The sequence below is a fragment of the Pteropus alecto genome, unplaced genomic scaffold (genome assembly GCF_000325575.1).
Source record: "Pteropus alecto unplaced genomic scaffold, ASM32557v1 scaffold42, whole genome shotgun sequence".
Taxonomy (NCBI): Eukaryota; Metazoa; Chordata; class Mammalia; order Chiroptera; family Pteropodidae; genus Pteropus; species Pteropus alecto.
In genome coordinates, this window is record NW_006434825.1 from 467,879 (window position 1) to 486,218 (window position 18,340).

Below are 18,340 nucleotides of genomic sequence, written 5' to 3' on the forward strand. Positions count from 1 at the left end.
TGAGGCTGTTAGCTGTGTAGGACTCACGGATGCAGACAGAAGTCAGAGTGATGGTGACCTCACGGAGGTGGGACATCTCAGAGCTTGGGGAGTGGTCCAGATCCACTCTGGGGAGGGGGGTGGTCACAGACGTGCGCATATGTGTAAATCTGAGCTTACACCATTTGTGCATTTTACCATGTGTATGTTTTATCTTATTAAATTTCAGAAAGAAACATGTTCAAATTTTAGAAATGGAGGTAGAAGTAGTTATTAAGAGGGAACTCGAGGGATCCTTGTGGTGACAGAACTATTTTGAATCTTGACCGTGGTGGTGGATTCAGGAACTGGCACGTGGATAAAACTGTATAGAGAGAGAGAGAGAGAGAGAGAGAGAGAGAGAGAGAGAGAGAGAGACAGACACACACACACACACACACACACACACACACACACACACACACACACCCTCCCCCGCACAAGTAAAACTGAGGAAATCTAAAGAAAATTGGCAGTGGACTGAATCGATGTTGATATCCTGGCTACAATCTCACACCATAGCTCTGCAGATGTTACCACTGGGGAAACGGGGTAAAGTCTACATGGAATCTCCCTGTATTATTTCTTACAACTTTATGGGCCTCTATAATTATCTCAATAAATTTTTCAATTAAAAAATACAAAGTATTGTCACGGCCATGCCACCCTGAACAAGCCTGATCCCGTCTGATCTTGGAAGCTAAGCAGAGTCAGGCCTGGTTAGTACTTGGATGGGAGACCACCTAGGAAGACCAGGTGCTGTAGAAATAAAAAATAAAAAAATAAAGGATTATAAGCTGACAAGGTCCTTGCAATCTGTGAGGTCAATCAACAGTTGCCTCGCTTAAAAAAAGAATTTTTTCTTTAATTAAGGAAAAAAATACAAAGTATTAAAAAACATGCCCGTACCAAAGAGATATTCTCCTTGACATGATCATAGAGGAACTGCGAAGGAATCATGCTCCCACCACTGAGTCGAGTTCCCCGGACATTATCTAGAAATTGTGCTTTGCCTTCGAGACATTGGGGAGCACATTCTCACCCGCTCCCCGTTGCCACTTCTCTATTCTAGGAGCCAACTCCATGCTCTGCTTTCCTCCAGGATCCACACTATTTCTAGCCAGACCAGAAACAGATGCTCAATGCAGCCTTTTGATAAGCCAGTCACTGAAACCCAGAGGAAGTGGCATTGCTGGGCCTGGCTTGGGGGGCCCACCCATTCGCAAAACACAAAGACAACAGCCGAAAACACAATTTCTATGAACAATGTCCACAAAAAAAAGAATTCGACTGTTCTCAGCACTCACAGAAGAACAAATGTGAACTCCCCTTTAAACAACTGTCTCGTGTGCCATCACACCCTTCCCTGTCCCTCCAGCCAGCACACTGCACAGAAACAGACACTTATTCTTTGAGTCTGATAGTCTGTCTTCTGTGTTTTACAGGATGAGAGAGGTTCTGAGGACAAAGACAATGATCTCAACTTTGACCAGCTGAGATAAAGAAAATCCTAGTGGCTGACTGATGTAGAATCCTCCCATGGAAAACGCTGGTCCTCATCTTCCTACCGGGGACCTCTTGGCTTTGGAAGGAACCAAAGAGGAGAAGAGAGACGAGACGCCACACTTACAGAAACATCTCGTACAGTCGGGTAGCACACCAGGGATTCTGACACGTGTGCGCTCATGTGAGGCTAAAATGGTCATATGCATTCCTCGATGGGGAAACTGAGGCAGAAGGTCAATGACTTGTCTAAGGCCACACTGGTCGAGCCAGGATTTGAACCCCAGCAGTCTAGGTCCCAAGCTTGCACTCGTAACCACTACACAGGAAAGATGAAGACCTCTCTTTCTCAGTCCTTTCCCTGGCCTACGTGGGTCCTGAAGGAGTCCTCTACTCAGAAGCATCTTTGGAAGGACCCTGGCCCAGAACCCTTATAGGCCGTAGCAGCTTGAGAGCTCGTGGTCTGTTGACCACCAGCCAAGTGCCTGGTGTCATCACCTCAGAGGTGCCTCCTGCAGCCCTAAGAAGTGAGTGGCCACTGTTACCAGCACCTCCATTTTGCAGAAGAAGAAACTGAGGCTCCAGCAGGTTGGGTGAGCTGGGGCCAGAGCCCTACAGGTCCAGCGCCAGAGCCAGCGTTCTCCAGCGCCACCCAAACCGGCTCCTGCACTGAGACACTCACGCAGACTGACCTACAAATTCTGCCAGCAGAAAACAGAGCCCTGCCAAGGTCAAGCCCAGGACAGAAACACCTGACTTGGACAGAGAACAGACCAGCCCCTCTTTGTGAAGTATTTATTAGGTGCCAGAGCTGACTTCACCATCTCTTTAATCTTCCCTCCAACCTTGGGAACAAACTCCCATTTTCCAGGGACGGCTCAGGAAGGTGAAGTCATTTACTCGGAGCCACCTGGCTGGGCCTTGATGCCAAAGACAGCAAAAACAGTGATGTGATGCATCTCACAGAGAGAGACCTGCAGACAGACAGGCGAGCCCAGACCTTTCCAGCCCCATTTCCATTCTCAAGGGGGCTGCCCCCACAATGGCCTCTCAGAAAACCCTGGGGTGAATGGGTTAGATTCTAGCTAAAAGTGGATAATTTCTTTTAAGCCATGTATCTACAGGTAGAGAGAGATGCCAAAGTATGCAGAGCTCCCACTGTCAATGTCAGTCATTATGTAAAACTGGCAGAAATACCTTTCCACCTTGCTAATGGTCAGGAAAGGCCAGGGCTTCCAGTTGCTCCCCAGGGTGAGAGGCCCACCCGCCTTGCCAGCAGGGTCTGGGCCATGTTGGCCAGAACACTGGTTCAGGACTCTCAGGCTGACCAACAGAGCCGTGACCAAGGGAGGTGACTCGGAGGGACATGGACAGACCGCAAGAGAAGGCCTGGTCTTCCAGAAGCCCTGGGGTGAACCCACCACAAACCCAGCTATCCTCTCCCAGGCCCTCTTGGCCTAGAAACCCCTCCCCCAGAAGTAAACCCCTCATGCTTTAAAGGGGTGATTTTTTCATCCTGAAGTCCATGAGCCCTCACGGGGTCCCTGAACCCCAAACACGGTGCCCTCGTGTTGCATACTTTTCTTGTAGGGAAGGAACAGGTCCCCCAAGGAGTCCATGGGCAGGAAAGAGCATACATCTTGGCTCAAGGCCCAGCTCAAATGCCCCCTCTCGATGAGGGCTTCCCTTCCTCTTCTCAACTTCCCCTTTCTCGGCTCTCATCACATTTACAGTAATCACCAGCTTCCCCGCGCTAGCACTACGGCCTCAGCACCATGCGAACTGGGCACACGAGAAGCCTTCAAATAGTCCCTGATGGGGATTCCTGGACTTTCGGCACGGGAACACCTTCCTGTCCTGGCACTCCACTCTGCTCCCCCACAGCTAACTGGACATCCACAGTCTCCCCCACGAGACCCAAGGCAGCAGGACCAGCCTCTGCCTCATTCTTCAGCTTTGTAGAAACGAGGTCTGGCTTCCACTGTGCCCTCAGTCACCTCCACATCTGACTGTTCACCGAAGTTTAAAACGGCAAGTTCTTCTAGAAACAAGAAGAGTATGCATTAGGCGATATTCCTTTAATCCCTGTTGCTTAACCTGAAGATTACCCCTGAAAAGAGGCCACCGTGTGGAGCCGAGGCCAGGAGAGGGATGTCAGCTGTGTTCACCAGCACCACTATAATGACGGCTAACATCCCTCATGTATTCACGAGCAATCAGGCACTAGAGAAGGCTTTACATGCATTTCCTCACTTGAGCTTCATGATTATTATTATTACATTATTATTACTCCCATTTAACAGAGGAGAAGACGGAGGGTGAAAGACTATAAAGCCCACAGCTGGTAACTGTCTCCAAGTTCTCAAGCCTAATGGTGGAGTGTGACTGGTTCCAGCAAGACGGCAGCCTACAGAAGCCAGTCCCTTCTGCTGGGGGCAGAGAAGGGCCCCACTGCCCCTGCTTTGCCTTTGCAAATGAGTCCTCACTGTGGTTAGCAAGCCAGCCCTTCATTTCCCCACCAGGCTCAGAGTTTTGCAAACCAAGACTGGGGGTAGCGGGTGGCGGGGAGCGGGGGGGGGTGGTGTGCAGTTCCTGTTACAGTGAGCTAGAAGGTGAGAGTCTTCCTTCCCTTTCAGAGAAGGCAGGATTGGGGCAAGAGGGTCCCCCAAGCACTCCAGCCCAGGCAGGTCCCTTCTAAGTCCACCCTGCAGAAGATCTAAGCGTAGCCCAGGGGTATGAATGCTTGTCTGACCCACAGTCTGGTGCCAAAGCCCACAACCTGCCCCTGCACACACACTTTCCCAGCATTTGCCAGGGACCCGGCTGGGCTCCTGACTGGAGCTCCGGGTCAGGCAGAGGTCCACATTCCAGCCCCACTGTGTCATTGCCACACATAGCTCTTCCGGCTTCTATGTCTCCAGGTAAAACGGAGACACAATAAGTGGCCCTGCCTCACAGATTTAACACGCGGAGTGCACAATACACAGCCAGTGCTAAATGCTTGCTGCTCTTGTCCACAGATTACCATGGCGACGGCAATGCCCATCCACTCTTTCAGTCAAAGAGCTGTTGAGGGCCCACGTGCCTGGCACGGTTGTGGGAGCTGGGAACATGCAGTAAACCAAACAGACCAAATCCCTGCCTCTAGGAATTACATTCTAAGGAAGGCAAACTGGTAAGTAAATTGGTACATATACTTTGTCGCAGTGAGTGCTGTAAGAATTAAACAAACGTGGAGTGAGGCATGGTAGACGATGGGACAGGAGAGGAGCTCTGGTTACAGGTGTGACCTGGGAGGCCTCCCTGGAGGAAGTGCCCTCTTTTATGAGGCTTGAAACAAGTGAGAGCAGATCCACGCAGATGTCTGGGGAAGAATGTTCCAAGAGCGAACACCAAGTACAAAGTCTCCAAGAGGGAAATGTGCATGGAGTGTTGTAGGAAGAGCAGGTGACTGGCTTTAACACGTGCGTGCTCCCTGGGGCCTGCATACCTCACCTCTCCTGTCTACACATTCTGATCGCACCAACTCTGCAACTACACATTCACTCATTCCACCTGTCTGGCACTCCACACCCTCACCTTTTCCACCCATCCCATTCTCACTCACTGTATTCATCCAATTCCCAAAGGGGTCCTTTGGGGTCTACTGCAGCCCTTGGCAGGTGGTCTTGCCATTATTTATTTAGTTCTGTCTCCCTGCTCCTCGAAGGTAGGAACGGTCCTGCTCGTTTCTGTATCTGGTGTTCAGAAAAGTTCCTGGTACCAAGTGGGGACTCACCCAAGAGGCAGAACGAGGCCCCTGGAGAGCAACTTGGCAATCACTAATTACACTGGAAATGCACACTCCCGCCCACCAGGTGATTCCACCCCTCAGCATACTCCCGCCAGAAACTTGCACCCATGCTGACTGCAGGCTGCTTACAACTGCAAAGGAAAAAGGAAATCGACAAGAACGTCCAGCATTAGAAGAGTGAGAAACTGGCTCCTGTCATCAATGGATCACTCTACAGATATTTAAAAAAGAGCTATACATACTGACGTGGATAAATCAAAACAACTCAATGGATGGATGGATCTCGGAACAGGAAAAAGAACCTTAGTGGAAAGACTAGTAAAATCCCAATAAAGACTGATGCTTAGTTAATAGTCACATACTAGTGTTAATTTCTGGGTTTGGGCAAATTCATCATGTAAGATGGGGTCCCCTAGGGGAAAGGTACGTGGAAACTCCCTTTGAGATCTTTGCAACTCCTCTGTAAATCCAAAATTATTTCAAAATTAAAAGTTTATTTTCAAAAAATGCTGAGCAAGATAAAGTTGCAAAAAGTTTTAAATTGAGATCAATGGTAATGACATATAAAAGACACAAACTCATTCCAGTTATTCCAGTGTATTTAAAGCATAAAACACAAAACAGAATGGTACACACCAACTTCACGAAATGGTTATTTCTGGGAGAAATGACAGAGGACTTTAGAGCCTTATCTATAACATCTGACAAAAAAGATCTCAAGCCAATAGGATAAAGAAAATACTAAGAGTTGGTAAAACTGAGTCAAGGTGCATATGTATCGCTTATATTATTTTTTATGCTCTGTAATGTATTTTGAAATATTTCAAACTTAAAAACTCAAACATGTATTAATTAAAATAATCAAAAGAAACAAAAGTTCATGAATGGGTGAAAACTACAGAAGCAGAAAAAGACAGGGCCGAGCTGAGGCACATCCCTCATCATCATTAAAACCCACATTCTATGATTTTTCTGACTATTTCTGAGTCGAGAAATGTCCAGGAGATTCACATTCGCAACAGAGAATTCAATGACCCCTCTAAACCAGGCCGCAGTTGGTGAGATGAAACCTTTTCAGAGGACACAACCTATTAAATACGATACAACCTTCTAAAATGTTCCATGTGCACACCCAGGAATTCCATCGCTAGGAACCCATCCCGCAGAAGTGTCAGCACAGGTGCACGAAGATGCGGGTACAGGGGATTTCTATTCTGGATGACAGGAAATGACCTCCTGTCCACTAGTAGGGGACTTTGGTCCCCTCTGAAACATCAGGTAGCTTTCAAAAAAGAATGAAACAGATCCATGTGTACTGACGAGAAAGCATACTAACCCACAGGGGCCAGCTGCAAAACAACAGGCACTGTGTGCTATTTTTGTTCAAAAAACTGTACACAAACTTAGGTACTAAAGTGGGTGTGTATATGTGGATATATACACATAGGAAAGATGTAAAAAAAATACACGAAATGGTTAATACTGGTTTGGGGGGAAGAACAGAGAACTTTTTTTCACTTATATTGCTTGAGTTCGTTATAGCAAGCAGGCATTATTTTTGTAATAATAGGGCAAAAATGAGCCCCCTTTATCACAATGTTTGCAGTGGCTAAATAAAAAACTAAACATCTAGAAACATAGTAAAGGTAGAGGAATAGCTGAATTAACTGTGGTTCAGCCCCACCATGGATTATTATGCAAGCAGTAAAAAAAACGTATTAGGCTGTGTCTGCTGAACAAGAGAAATTTCCTGAGCTGTTTTTCAACAAGAGCAAAATGCTGTATGCACAGATGGTCAAGCCCTAAGGAAAAACAAAGAGCTAGTTAGGAAGAGAGGAGAGGTGATCAGAAAGACTCACATGGGGCTTCTGGGAGCTGGCAATGGATTTGAGTGATGGTTACATGGTAGCTTGCCTTATAATTAATTACTCATTATACTGAATATTTAACATGCGTTGCTTAAAAAAAAAAAAAAAACTTTAAAACACAGGACAAAGTCGATGCAGTAGAAGAGCAGTAGTCCTTAACCTTTTTGGTACTAGGACCAGTGCTCCTATGAGAATCTAATGCCTGACGATCTGAGGTGGAGCTGAGGCGGTGATGCTAGCGCTGGGGAGCGGCTGCAAATACAGGTGAAGCTTCATTCTATCGCCTGCTGTGCGGCCCGGTTCCTAAAGGCCACGGACCATACAGGTCCACGGCCTGGGGGCTGAGGATCCCTGCAGTAGAGTCTCTATGGTGACTCCACGCCCACAGCTCACTGACCTCATTTCCAGCCACTCTGCTCCCAGCACCGTGCCCTCCTTCCTTTTTTTTGAAACAGCAAACCCTCTATGACCACACGGCCTTGGCACTTGCCAGGATTTAGAATCCATTCTCTTGTAGTGCTCTCCCCCCTCTACGCCATGCTGCCTCGGGGCCCCTGCAGACCCAATCCCAGTCTGAACTACACCAACACGAGCAAGAAACCAAAACAGAGCGTCGGTCAGGACGCTCGGGTGACATGCGATGTCACTCTGGAAAGGGGCCTCTAATGATGAACCTCAGGCTCCGGCCTTTCTCAGTTCCTTTTATTCTATTCCAAAATCTGGGAAAGAGAAGGAATGAAAATTGAAGGGAAGGAGATTCATACTTATTGAAACCTTCTATGTAACACACCCTTCCCCAAGCACTATGAAAAAGGGCTGCCCTGTCGGAGCTTCACAGTGGCTTTGAAAGGCCAAGACCGACTTCTGAATGAGAAAACTGAGTCTCGGATAAGTTTCACAACTTGCATGGCATCACACCAGCAGGTCTTCCCAGGATCTTCAGCGGACCCCAAGGACCCGCCAATCAAAACTGTGGCTGATACAAGCAAAGAAGGAGGCGGTGCCATGTGCCAATAAGAATCGCAAAAGTCCTCAACATTGTAAATCAGACTATAAGTCGTTGGCCTGGGAACTGCAGCTGGCTGCAGATAGTTGAGTCGGCACTTTTTCAAAATGAAGAGGTTTCACAACAATGACCTATATTTTCAGCCACAGATCTGTCCACCCCTGAACCTGCAGCATTGGGTACCGTCTGCCCATCTTGTAACAGGCACACATGGGCTCCAGGCTCCCACAGTTCCCACCTGCCCTGGCATCTCGCCCACTCTACAGCCCGTGTTTCTTGTCATTTGTCCCCTGACCCAGCCCATTTCTCTTATTTAGGTCACCTGCCTGGCCTCCTACAGGTAGCTGAGTTTCTGATGGCTCATGGGGAACAGAGGAGGTGGGATTTTAAAAGAATAAATGCAAAGTCCTAGTCTCGGGTCTAATTGTAGCCGTAGAGAAGCAGCTAGAGCACCACAAGCCCATCAGCTGTTTATAACTGTGGTAGATACGACTTCACCGGGCACCTTCCCATGCATCTCATATAAAGGGTCCCATGAAAAAGTCCAGTGAGTCATATTTCAGCACAAGGTCAACAGGGAAGTGTATCTTAGACCACAAGCATGGTGGGAGAACCTGTGGAGCATAGGGCAATTCCTTCTGGGAACTGAGGAGGCTGAATGTTGAGATAAGTTCTGAGCCAAGTGCCCTGGCTTCAGTATCTGATCAGGAAGCAGGAGGCTGGTTCTGCAGATCTCCAGCCGTAAAATCCAGGACTTCCAAATGGATACAGGAAGAACTTTGCAAAGAACCAGAGTTGCTCAAAATTGTCTCAGGCAGCCATAAAGGACATATTAGAAGAAATCATGGCAGAGCTATTCTATCTAGGTGGCTTCAGGAAGGTCATGCTACTTGTTGAGACTCAGTTTCCCCATCTATCTGCAAAATGGGGAGACTCATCAAGAGGCATAAGGAGAATTTATAAAGCCCCAAGGACAGAGGTTAGTAAAACCACTCAGAGGACACAGTAAGTGGCTGCTGCTTTTACAATTTTTAGTGGCTTCTCTATCAAATGCCACTGCCATTTACCGAGCATGTTATTCTAAGTGTTTTTTATACATTAAGACATTTAATTCTAAAACATCCCTATGACATAGGTACTACTGTTATTCCCATTTCATCACTGAAGAGACTGAGGTCCTCAAGAGGAAGCAACTTGACCTCGAGGTCACACTGGTGAGAGCGGAGCTGGGATTTGAACCCAGAAGTCCACCTTCGCAGTCTGCCCCTTTGGCCATGACACTTACCGCCTCCTGCTACTTGTACAAACGGGTCGTTCTGGATGTTTTCCTCAGGCCCCTCCATCCCGGAGCCTGGGATTCTCGTGTTCTGCCCCTGGCAGGAGGGAAACATCTCCGAATGGGCAGGAAACCCACAGACCTGGGGTGGACTCGGCACAGGAGGTGAAGGAGAGAGGGGTCGGACAGCTCCAGTTTTCTAGCACGGGCAGCAGGGTGGGTGGGCCTGTGCTTCCCAGCAAGCTGGGGAAACGAGAGAAAGTTTTAAAAGGTGGAGACCTTAATTGTTTTGGCGACAAGCTCCATTTTGGACAGGATGAGTTTGAAGGTCTTACTGGATGTCCAAGTAGAGATAACCAAGAGGTGACTGGATATTTCCAAATTTCCTACTCTAAGTTCAAAGGTCTCCTCAGTGAAAAACCTTCTGTGGCCCCCAGTCTGATTTCCGTGTCTGTCTCTACCCTACATGTACCCCTGTCACAGCCTTATCACCTTTTTGTCTATCTCCCCGCTTAGACTGTGAACCCCTAAGGGACAGAACATTATTTCATTCAGTTTGGGAACCTCGATGCCCGGCACAGTATCTAGCACATGATTGGTGTTCGACAAATATTTACCAAATGGACCAATGAGAGGATCTCAGAGGGAGACACGTATGTGCGAGTATATTAGTTTCCTATTGCTGCTCTAACAGATTACCACAAACTTTGTGGCTTAAAACAACATGAATTTATTATCTTACAGTTCTGCAGGTAGAATTCCAAACTTGGTCTCGCTGAGCTAAAAATCGAGGTGTTGGCAGGGTTGTGTTCCTTTTGGAGGCTCCAAGGAGGATCTGTTTCCTTGCCTTTTCCAGATTCTAGAGGCTGAGTGCATCCTTTGGCTTGTGGACTCTTCTTCCTCCTTCAAAGCCAGAATGTTTTGCGCTCTCTCTGACTCTGACCATCTACCCTCCCTCCTCCATCTTTTAAAGACTGCTGTAATGACGCAGTGCCCTCCCAAACCATCCAGGAGAATCTCCGCATCTTAAGCCCCTGTATCGCATCTACAAAGTCCCTTTTGCCATGTGAGGCCATAAATTCACAGGTCTGTGGGCTTCTTTGGAGCCCACTATCTACTTCCTATACAGGAGTCATCATCCAGTGGAAGAGGATGTCATGGGGAAGGGACACAGGTCACAAGATGGTAACCAATGAGATGAATGTGATCTGAGCCATTTCATTTCTCAACCTCAGTGTGATTTCCTAATTACAACAATCATTACTGAATGTGAATGCCTGAACCCTGCCACCCTATCACCTCACAACTGTGGCACAGGAGGAACACGGAAAGGTTCCAAACAGGTCCCAATAGAGAGTCATGGGTCCCAATAGAGAGTCACGGAGCTGAGCCAGGTCCTGCTTCTCCGCAGAGACTGGTAACAGTATCTAACGCACCTCCAGGGGCTGTTTGGTCCCGAATCACAATGAAGCAATTATTTTAAAAAATTAAACACGAACCCACAGCAGATAAGGAGGAGCTTGCTTCAGAAAACACAAGGGCAGTAAACCCCCATGCCCGCCCCACCCGGACCCCAGTGCAGTGGCGCTGGCCCACAGCAGCACGTAGGAAGCCCAGCCTCTGGGAGCACGCAGCTCATTTCTCTTCCTGCTTGAGAGAGCGAGAGAGAAGAAGCCTCTTTGCAGCAGTTATCCTGGCCGCAGGGGCTTGCGGCCACATGACCACAGATACCAAGGTGCCTTGAGCAGACCCCAGGGGAGCCAGAGTACCCCACGTCCCAAAGGCCAGACTGAGACAGTCTGTCCAAGACAGAAAGGCAAAAACATAAAAACGCCACCATCTGAGAGGTTACCTTCCTATGAAACCATAATAAACCTAGCATGTTTTATGTGTTTCTCATTGCTGCCGTAACAAATTACCATACATATCATGGCTTAAAGCAACACAAATATAATCTCTTTCAGTTCCAAGATCAAAATCAGTCTCATTAGACTAAAATCATCAAGGTATGGACAGGGTCGGTCCCTTCCGGAGGCTCCAGGGGAAAATCCGTTTCCCTACCATTCTCAGCTTCCACTGGCCTGGCCGTCTGCTCTCCTTGGCTAGTGGCCTCTTCCTCCACCTTTAAAGGACATCGCTGCAACCTCTGCTTCCATCATCATGTCATCACCTCTACTCTGGCCCTCCTGCCTCTTTCTTATAAGGACCATTATGATGACATTGAACCCACCTGGACAAACCACGATGCTCTCTCCATCTCAAGATCCTTAACTGCATCTGCAAAGTCCCTTTGCCATATAAGGGATCAGATCCACAGGTTGCAGGCATTAGCACATGGATATATTTGGGGGCATTATTCATGCCTACGATACATACCTATCAGCTCCCTCACCAGTGATCTGCAGAGGTGGAATGTGTTAATTATTTCAAAGATAGTTCTGGAAGCATCTTCCCGGAAAAACCAAAGCTTACTCCTCTCCTCTTGCCTGTCATGCTTAGGAAGCTAAGAGAAACTGAGGCACAAGTTCTAGGACAAGAAGAGAAAATGAAGGGAAAAAAAAAAGACACTCCATATTTGCAGCATCCCACCATGTGTCAAATGCAATGCGAGGCACTTTGCATACACACTCCAGAGTCTGGTCTCATCTTTGACAGTTAACACAGGGAAACTGAGGCTCAGAGAGGTGAAGGTACTTGCTCAAGATGACCCAGCCTGCAAATGGTGGACCTGGAATTCAAACCCAAGCCTGTCTGGCTCTCACTCTGTGGTGCTCAGAAAAAAACTTGGATCTTTTTGAGATTTTTTTTTTTCTTTTCATCCCAAAACGTTGTTCACAGTAAAACTTTTCCTTTTGGGTAGGAAATTATGCAAAGCATTTGCCACTGGCCCCACTCGCTTGGAGACTTAGCAAAGAAAGATCTATTTTGGGGCTTTGAGCTCCAGTGATCTGCTCACTTGGCCTAAACTCACCACCCGCTGCTTATACATTTTTTTTTTTTTCTTCAGAGGCCACTTCCTGAGGCTTGAATGAAGCAAGCTGGTGGGTCTGCCCAGTAAGACCAGAGCCAGGCTCAAAGCAGGACACAGGGCGAGTAGTAGAGCCAGTGCTGAGCAGATCAGAGCCCCCAGAACAAAGCGTCCAAACCTCAAAACAAAAGCAGCAGCTGCTGGTTAGCCCCTTGCCAAGACACATGGGGCCCAAGCTGCAACAAAGGCGGTAGCCATCGAGGTTCCCCTTTTGTTTATTCATTCATCTGTATTATTCCAAAGAGCCCCAAACTGAAAACAATTCCAACGTCTTCCACTAAGACATTGTTTGTTACACAGCAGTAGATAACTGACACTATTATTACCACGAACAATAAAAACCACTGTTCACTTAGCATTTGCTATATGCCAGGCACTCTTCTCATCACTCACAGGAACTCATCCTCACAACAATCCAGTAAAGTAGACACGCTTTCCTCCATTGCATAGAAGAGGAAATCGAGGTGCCCAAGGTCACCCATCAGGAGAACAGGTAAACAGGCGGAGGTGTATTCAGACCATGGAATTCCACTTCGTGACAGAAAAGAACAGACTACTGCGACCCACAACGGCACGGATGAACCTCAAGAATGTGACAATGAGTATAAGAAGCCAATCACGATCATATATGCTCGATGAGTCCATTTATATGAAACCCTGAAATAAACAAAACAGGCCTCGAGTGGGAGAAAATCCATCAGGAGCTGCCTGGGGCGGAGGGGAGTGCTGACAGCAAAGGGACACAGGAGTGACAGGAATACTTTTTGTCTTGACCATGCTGATGGCTGCCATGTGTGCACATGTGTCTAATTACACTACACTATAGTCTTAAAATGGGTGCATTTCATTGCACGTAAGTTATAGTTCAATAAAATTCATGTAAGACATTATTTTTTAAAATACCAGGCACATCTTTCATCTCCTAAGAGGTCATAACCCTTAAAGGTGAAATATGACCTCTTCACAGAAAAGCGACCAAATGTGAGCTTGGTTCCAGTGATCTTTGGATCGTAGGCAACGGGATTTATTTTTCTTTTATCTGTGTTTTCCTATATTTTCCAATGGTTCTACAATGAACGTGTATTCCTCTTTTAATAGAAGATAAAACCATAATCAATGTAACTTTAAAAACTCAAATGGAATATAATCCAGCCTTTCTGAGATGGCTCAGATGACCACTTTCCCCAAGGAAGGGTGAAAGAGCACTGGACGAGGACTCAGGAGGTATAACTGGCTTGGCCTCAGGCTTCCTGGATGCCTTGGGCCCAATCCTTAGCTTCCCTGAACCCGGCTTTACAAGGGAACTCATGAGTTCCCCTTACCAACTCTGCCCAACCACCGGGCTCTTGGAAGGGACATGGACAACCCTCCAGCCACGTCATGCATCCCCAGGAGCAGCCCTGCCCTCAACAAGGTCTTTGTGTTCCACACCCATGCCCTGCCATCCCCCATCATACCCCAGAGACAGACAGACCAGGATTTGGATCCCGACTCTGCTGCTCCCTGGCTGTGTGGCCTTGGGCAAGTCACTGGACCTTTCTGAGCCTCAGCTTCATGTATAAATCAGGGGAGTTACAGCTGCCTATGAGAGAGGGCAGGAAGGATGAAGTAAAACGATGGTCCTGGGTATACCCTAAAGTCTCACTAAAAGGCTGTTTTTGTTTTTGTTTTTGTTTTTGACTCAAAGAGCCCTCCATCAAAAAAAAAAAAAAAATCTGAGTTCCCACTAATTTATGGAAGAGGAAGCAAATCTCCTCCATTCATGTTCCATCTAAACACCAACTCTCATGATGCTCCCACCATACTTCTCCCTTATGCCAGGGTGATGGGTTAGGCAGCCTCGGTTTCCATGGAAATTCATGACAAGGACACCCTCATAAAAGCTATTCCAACTATTTCTCTCTACTTGTTAGTGCCAGCCAGGCCTGCCACATCTGACAAAGGCTGTGCCCGATGGTTGGCTCTGGCCTGGCTGTCATCCAGGCTACTGAGGCCTCCAGAAACACAACCTTTGCCAGACAGATGATTCCTGAAGCTCGGGCCTTCAGAGCTCCATTACACTGCAGCCAAAGGGTATCCCCCAAGGCCTAGACAGGACAAGAACAGCATTTACTCCCCTCGGACAATGTCTACAGTGTACCTGACGTGTGCCAGTCATTGTGCCGTGAGCTGGACAAACACAGCCTCCCTTCCAAGGTCTGACAGAAAGGGAGGAGGCACGAGATGCCCACAGAAGTAGTAATTACAAGTATGACAAAGCTCCCAAAGAGAAAAGAGTGATGGAATGAGGCAGATTAATGGGGCCGTATTCCAGACCGAGAGGGGGAAGGTGAGGAACTGACCAAATCGATGGGTTCTCTGAGCCAGAAAGGCCCTCGCCAACAAGGAAACCACGGCACAGAGGACAGAAGTGATCAGAACAACTGTTAAGAGTTTGCACACCAGCTCACAGAACCCTCGCAAAAACCCAATGAAGTACTGTAATCCTCATGTCACGGATCGGGGACCTGGGCCCACAGAGAGGAAGTGACTGGGCCCAGGTCACGTGGACGGAAGGAACAGAGAGTAGATGACAACAAGGTCTATCTTGCCCTTTTCCTCCCAGAATTTGACTTCTCCTTTGAGTTCTTGCCCTCGATCCCAAAGATTCGCTTCAATTCTTTTATTATTCCCCCCAAAAATAAGGGACACTAGACTATATGTTCCATGAGGGCAGGGAGCTTGTCTCAATTTTTGGACACCCTGGCCCAAGTCTGACATGTTGTACGTACTCAATAAATATGTTAAATAAAAGGATCGCCACGCACCCTCTGATATTTTACATACACATTTAAAATCTTCTTGAAGGGCAGGTGCAATCTGAGAAATTCTCTCTCACCAACTGTGTTTACTGAAGCTGTAGTCACACCAAATACGATTGATAAAGGGCATTCGAAACTGCTCTAGTACCCTGCACAAGGGAGTATAAGGTGACCCTCAAGATGATGATGATGGATGAAGGGGACACTGTGGTACATTGAAAAGCATTGTCGTTACATCTCACAGCTCCTCCCGGCAAAAGAGGGGTCTGTTTCCACCTCTTTGAATCTGGGCTGGCCTTGTGACCTGTTTTGACAATAGGATGAGACAGAAGTGATCTGGTGCAAGTTCTAGAGCCCAGACCTCAAGAAACTTTGCGGCTTCTGCCTCTCAGAATGTTCATTTGAGGCCACCACATGAGGAAGGCAGGCTATCCTACCAGAGGATACGAGGCCATTTGGAGAACAGAGGCCCTCAGCTGACAGCCAGCACCAGCTGCCAGCCATGTGAGTGAGACCATCTCAGAATCATGCAAAATAAACTGTTGCAGTTTTAAACTACTAAATTTTGGGGTTGTTTGTTACACAGCAATAGATCATGAAAACAGTCATTATCACTGTCGACAACTACCACCATTCATTTAGCAGTTAATATGTGCCAGGCATTCTTCCACTCACTCATATGTTAACTCATTTAATCCACGCAACCACCTGATAAAGTGGATTTTTCCTATTTTAAATAGAAGGGGAAACTGAGGTGTGGAGAAATGAATGACTTATTTAAGGTCACCCACAGGCGAGTATTTGAACACAGATGTCTGTCTCAAGCCCACAATCTTAATCCTCTACAAATATGATAGTTTACATTTATTCAGCACTTTCTGTATGTCAGGAATTGAACAAAGCCCTTTACATGAATTAACTCAGTAAAAATTCACTGCAATCCGCAAGGCAGTTATTCTGATTATCCTCATTTTCTGGATGAAGGAAAAAAAGCTAGACAGGTGAAGAAATCGGCCCAAGGTCATGGAGCACACCCGGATTTGGACAGATGATGTGGTTAAAGTATGCTAGTTCTTAACCACTACCCTATACTTGCCTCTGTCTATAATAATAAAATTCCTTGAGTCTACCAAACTGATATGTTCATTCTGCAGCCACGGGACCGTTAGGCTTTTGATCAACACTGCCCACTTCTTTGTCAAACACACTGAGATGATACCCTATGTACTACTCTGTAACACAGCCCACTTCCAAGCTTAATAAACAGGCTAGAACACCATTGATGGTCTCCAGGCATCAAAAAACAAGTACTAAAATGTAAATATGGATAAAGACCTCACAAAGACCCTGCAGCTTCCTCCCCCACCCCGACCTCTTCCCTCCTTTCCTCCTTCTCTCCCCACCTCCACCCTCCCTTAAGTCAGCCACCATGTGAGAAATCCAACGATTATGAGACTACCGTGCTGTGTGGAAACCCTAGCTAGCCATGTGTGATCAATAAATAGTTATTGATAACTACTGAATAAATGAATAATGGAGGAATGATATCAGCAATAACAAATGAAGGCAAAGAGACAGTCAATTAGTGGCCCATAGCTTTGACCAGTCTTTGAGAGCTATAGCCGAGATCTGTTTTCCTGACTTAACAGTTTCAACATACCAGCTCCTCTTAAGTTTTTACCATCTTGCAGTAGAAGAGGCTAATTCTAAAGAAAGAGACCTCTTCTCTCTCAAGCCTGAGGTCTGGTACCTCCTGGGACTGTGGGAAGAGCAGATGGAAAGTTCTGAAAAGCAGGACCTTGGACTGTGGGTTTTACCCTGAGACTTCCAATGGGTGGCTTTGGTGGCAAGACTTTCAAGCCCAGGGAAGAAGCCAGGTACAGGCTCTCCCACCTATCCTCTGGTCTCTGGGAGATCCCATTCTTCCAGAATCCATGTCACTGGTCCAAGTATTGGACTGCCGACAGAAGCAGAGCTGGAGCCTTACCCCTGGATTGACATATAAAGCCAATTCTCATCTTCCACAGTGGTTATGTTCTATAAAGTCACCAAGAACACTGAATTAGCAAATGCTGAACCACTGAGCCTAGGGGAAATATAGGGTTAGGTTCCTATGAGCCTCCGGCCACATTTTCATCAACCAATTAATACGCAACCTCATTTTTTGTGTTTCTGAGTAAAGACGCTTTATTTAATATATATTGTGGATTCATTAACATAGAACTCACAGCCAACAGCAATATGACTCTACATGCCTGAACAAAGCTTATCTAATGGCCACATTTTCATCAACCAATTAATACACAACCTCATTTTTTGTGTTTCTGGGTAAAGACTCTTTATTTAATATATATTGTGGATTCATTAACAGAACTCACAGCCAACAGCGATATGACTCTACATGCCTGAACAAAGCTTATCTAATGTGTTTTATTTTCTCCATAAGGCATATCACAGCCTTCTTGTGCTTAGGAACACTGGACAGAACTTGGGGGCCATTTGAAACAACAAAATCACCAACGAAAAGCACAAAATATTAGAAAATGCGGCAGTAAATAGTCTGTGAAAAGGACACTTGTTAACAGGATGAGAGCTGAAACAAAGCAGCCAGGTGGGAATGTGTATGTAAGAGGATTAATTTTTTCGCCACTCTATTCATGTCCACGAATGACTGCAAAAGTGCCACAAGATTTGGTTTAGGAGTTACAAGTAAATTTTAGTGAGTAGGCAAATTTAGAAATAGGGAACCACCAATAATGAGGACCAACTCTGGACGCTGAGAGAAAGTAGCTCTCTCATCGGGCTGCTGGGCTGGGGCTGCTCGTGGCCACATAATCTGTTCTTTAGACAGGGCTGTCTGAGAAAGGACAGAACAAGGACAGAATACAGAGGCCAGCAGAAAGATGAACAGAGAATGAGAAGCAGTTCCTGTTTCTGCTCCTCAAGATCCTGGTTCCTTGGACTCAGTGAATTAGAGAATGTGAGCATCTTCTCAGCCACTAATTCCAGTAAATTCTCTTTTTTCGCTTAAACTAGTTTCTGACCTT

At 46.7% G+C, this 18,340-nt stretch overlaps 1 protein-coding gene and 1 pseudogene across 1 annotated transcript in view; one reads left to right on the plus strand and one right to left on the minus strand.

The window, feature by feature from the left end:
• Nucleotides 1-18,340, minus strand: part of PLCG2 (phospholipase C gamma 2) — a 137,222-nt gene that overhangs the window by 97,432 nt on the left and 21,450 nt on the right. The gene's annotated exons all lie outside the window — the stretch shown is intronic.
• Nucleotides 668-786, plus strand: LOC112478185 (annotated as a pseudogene).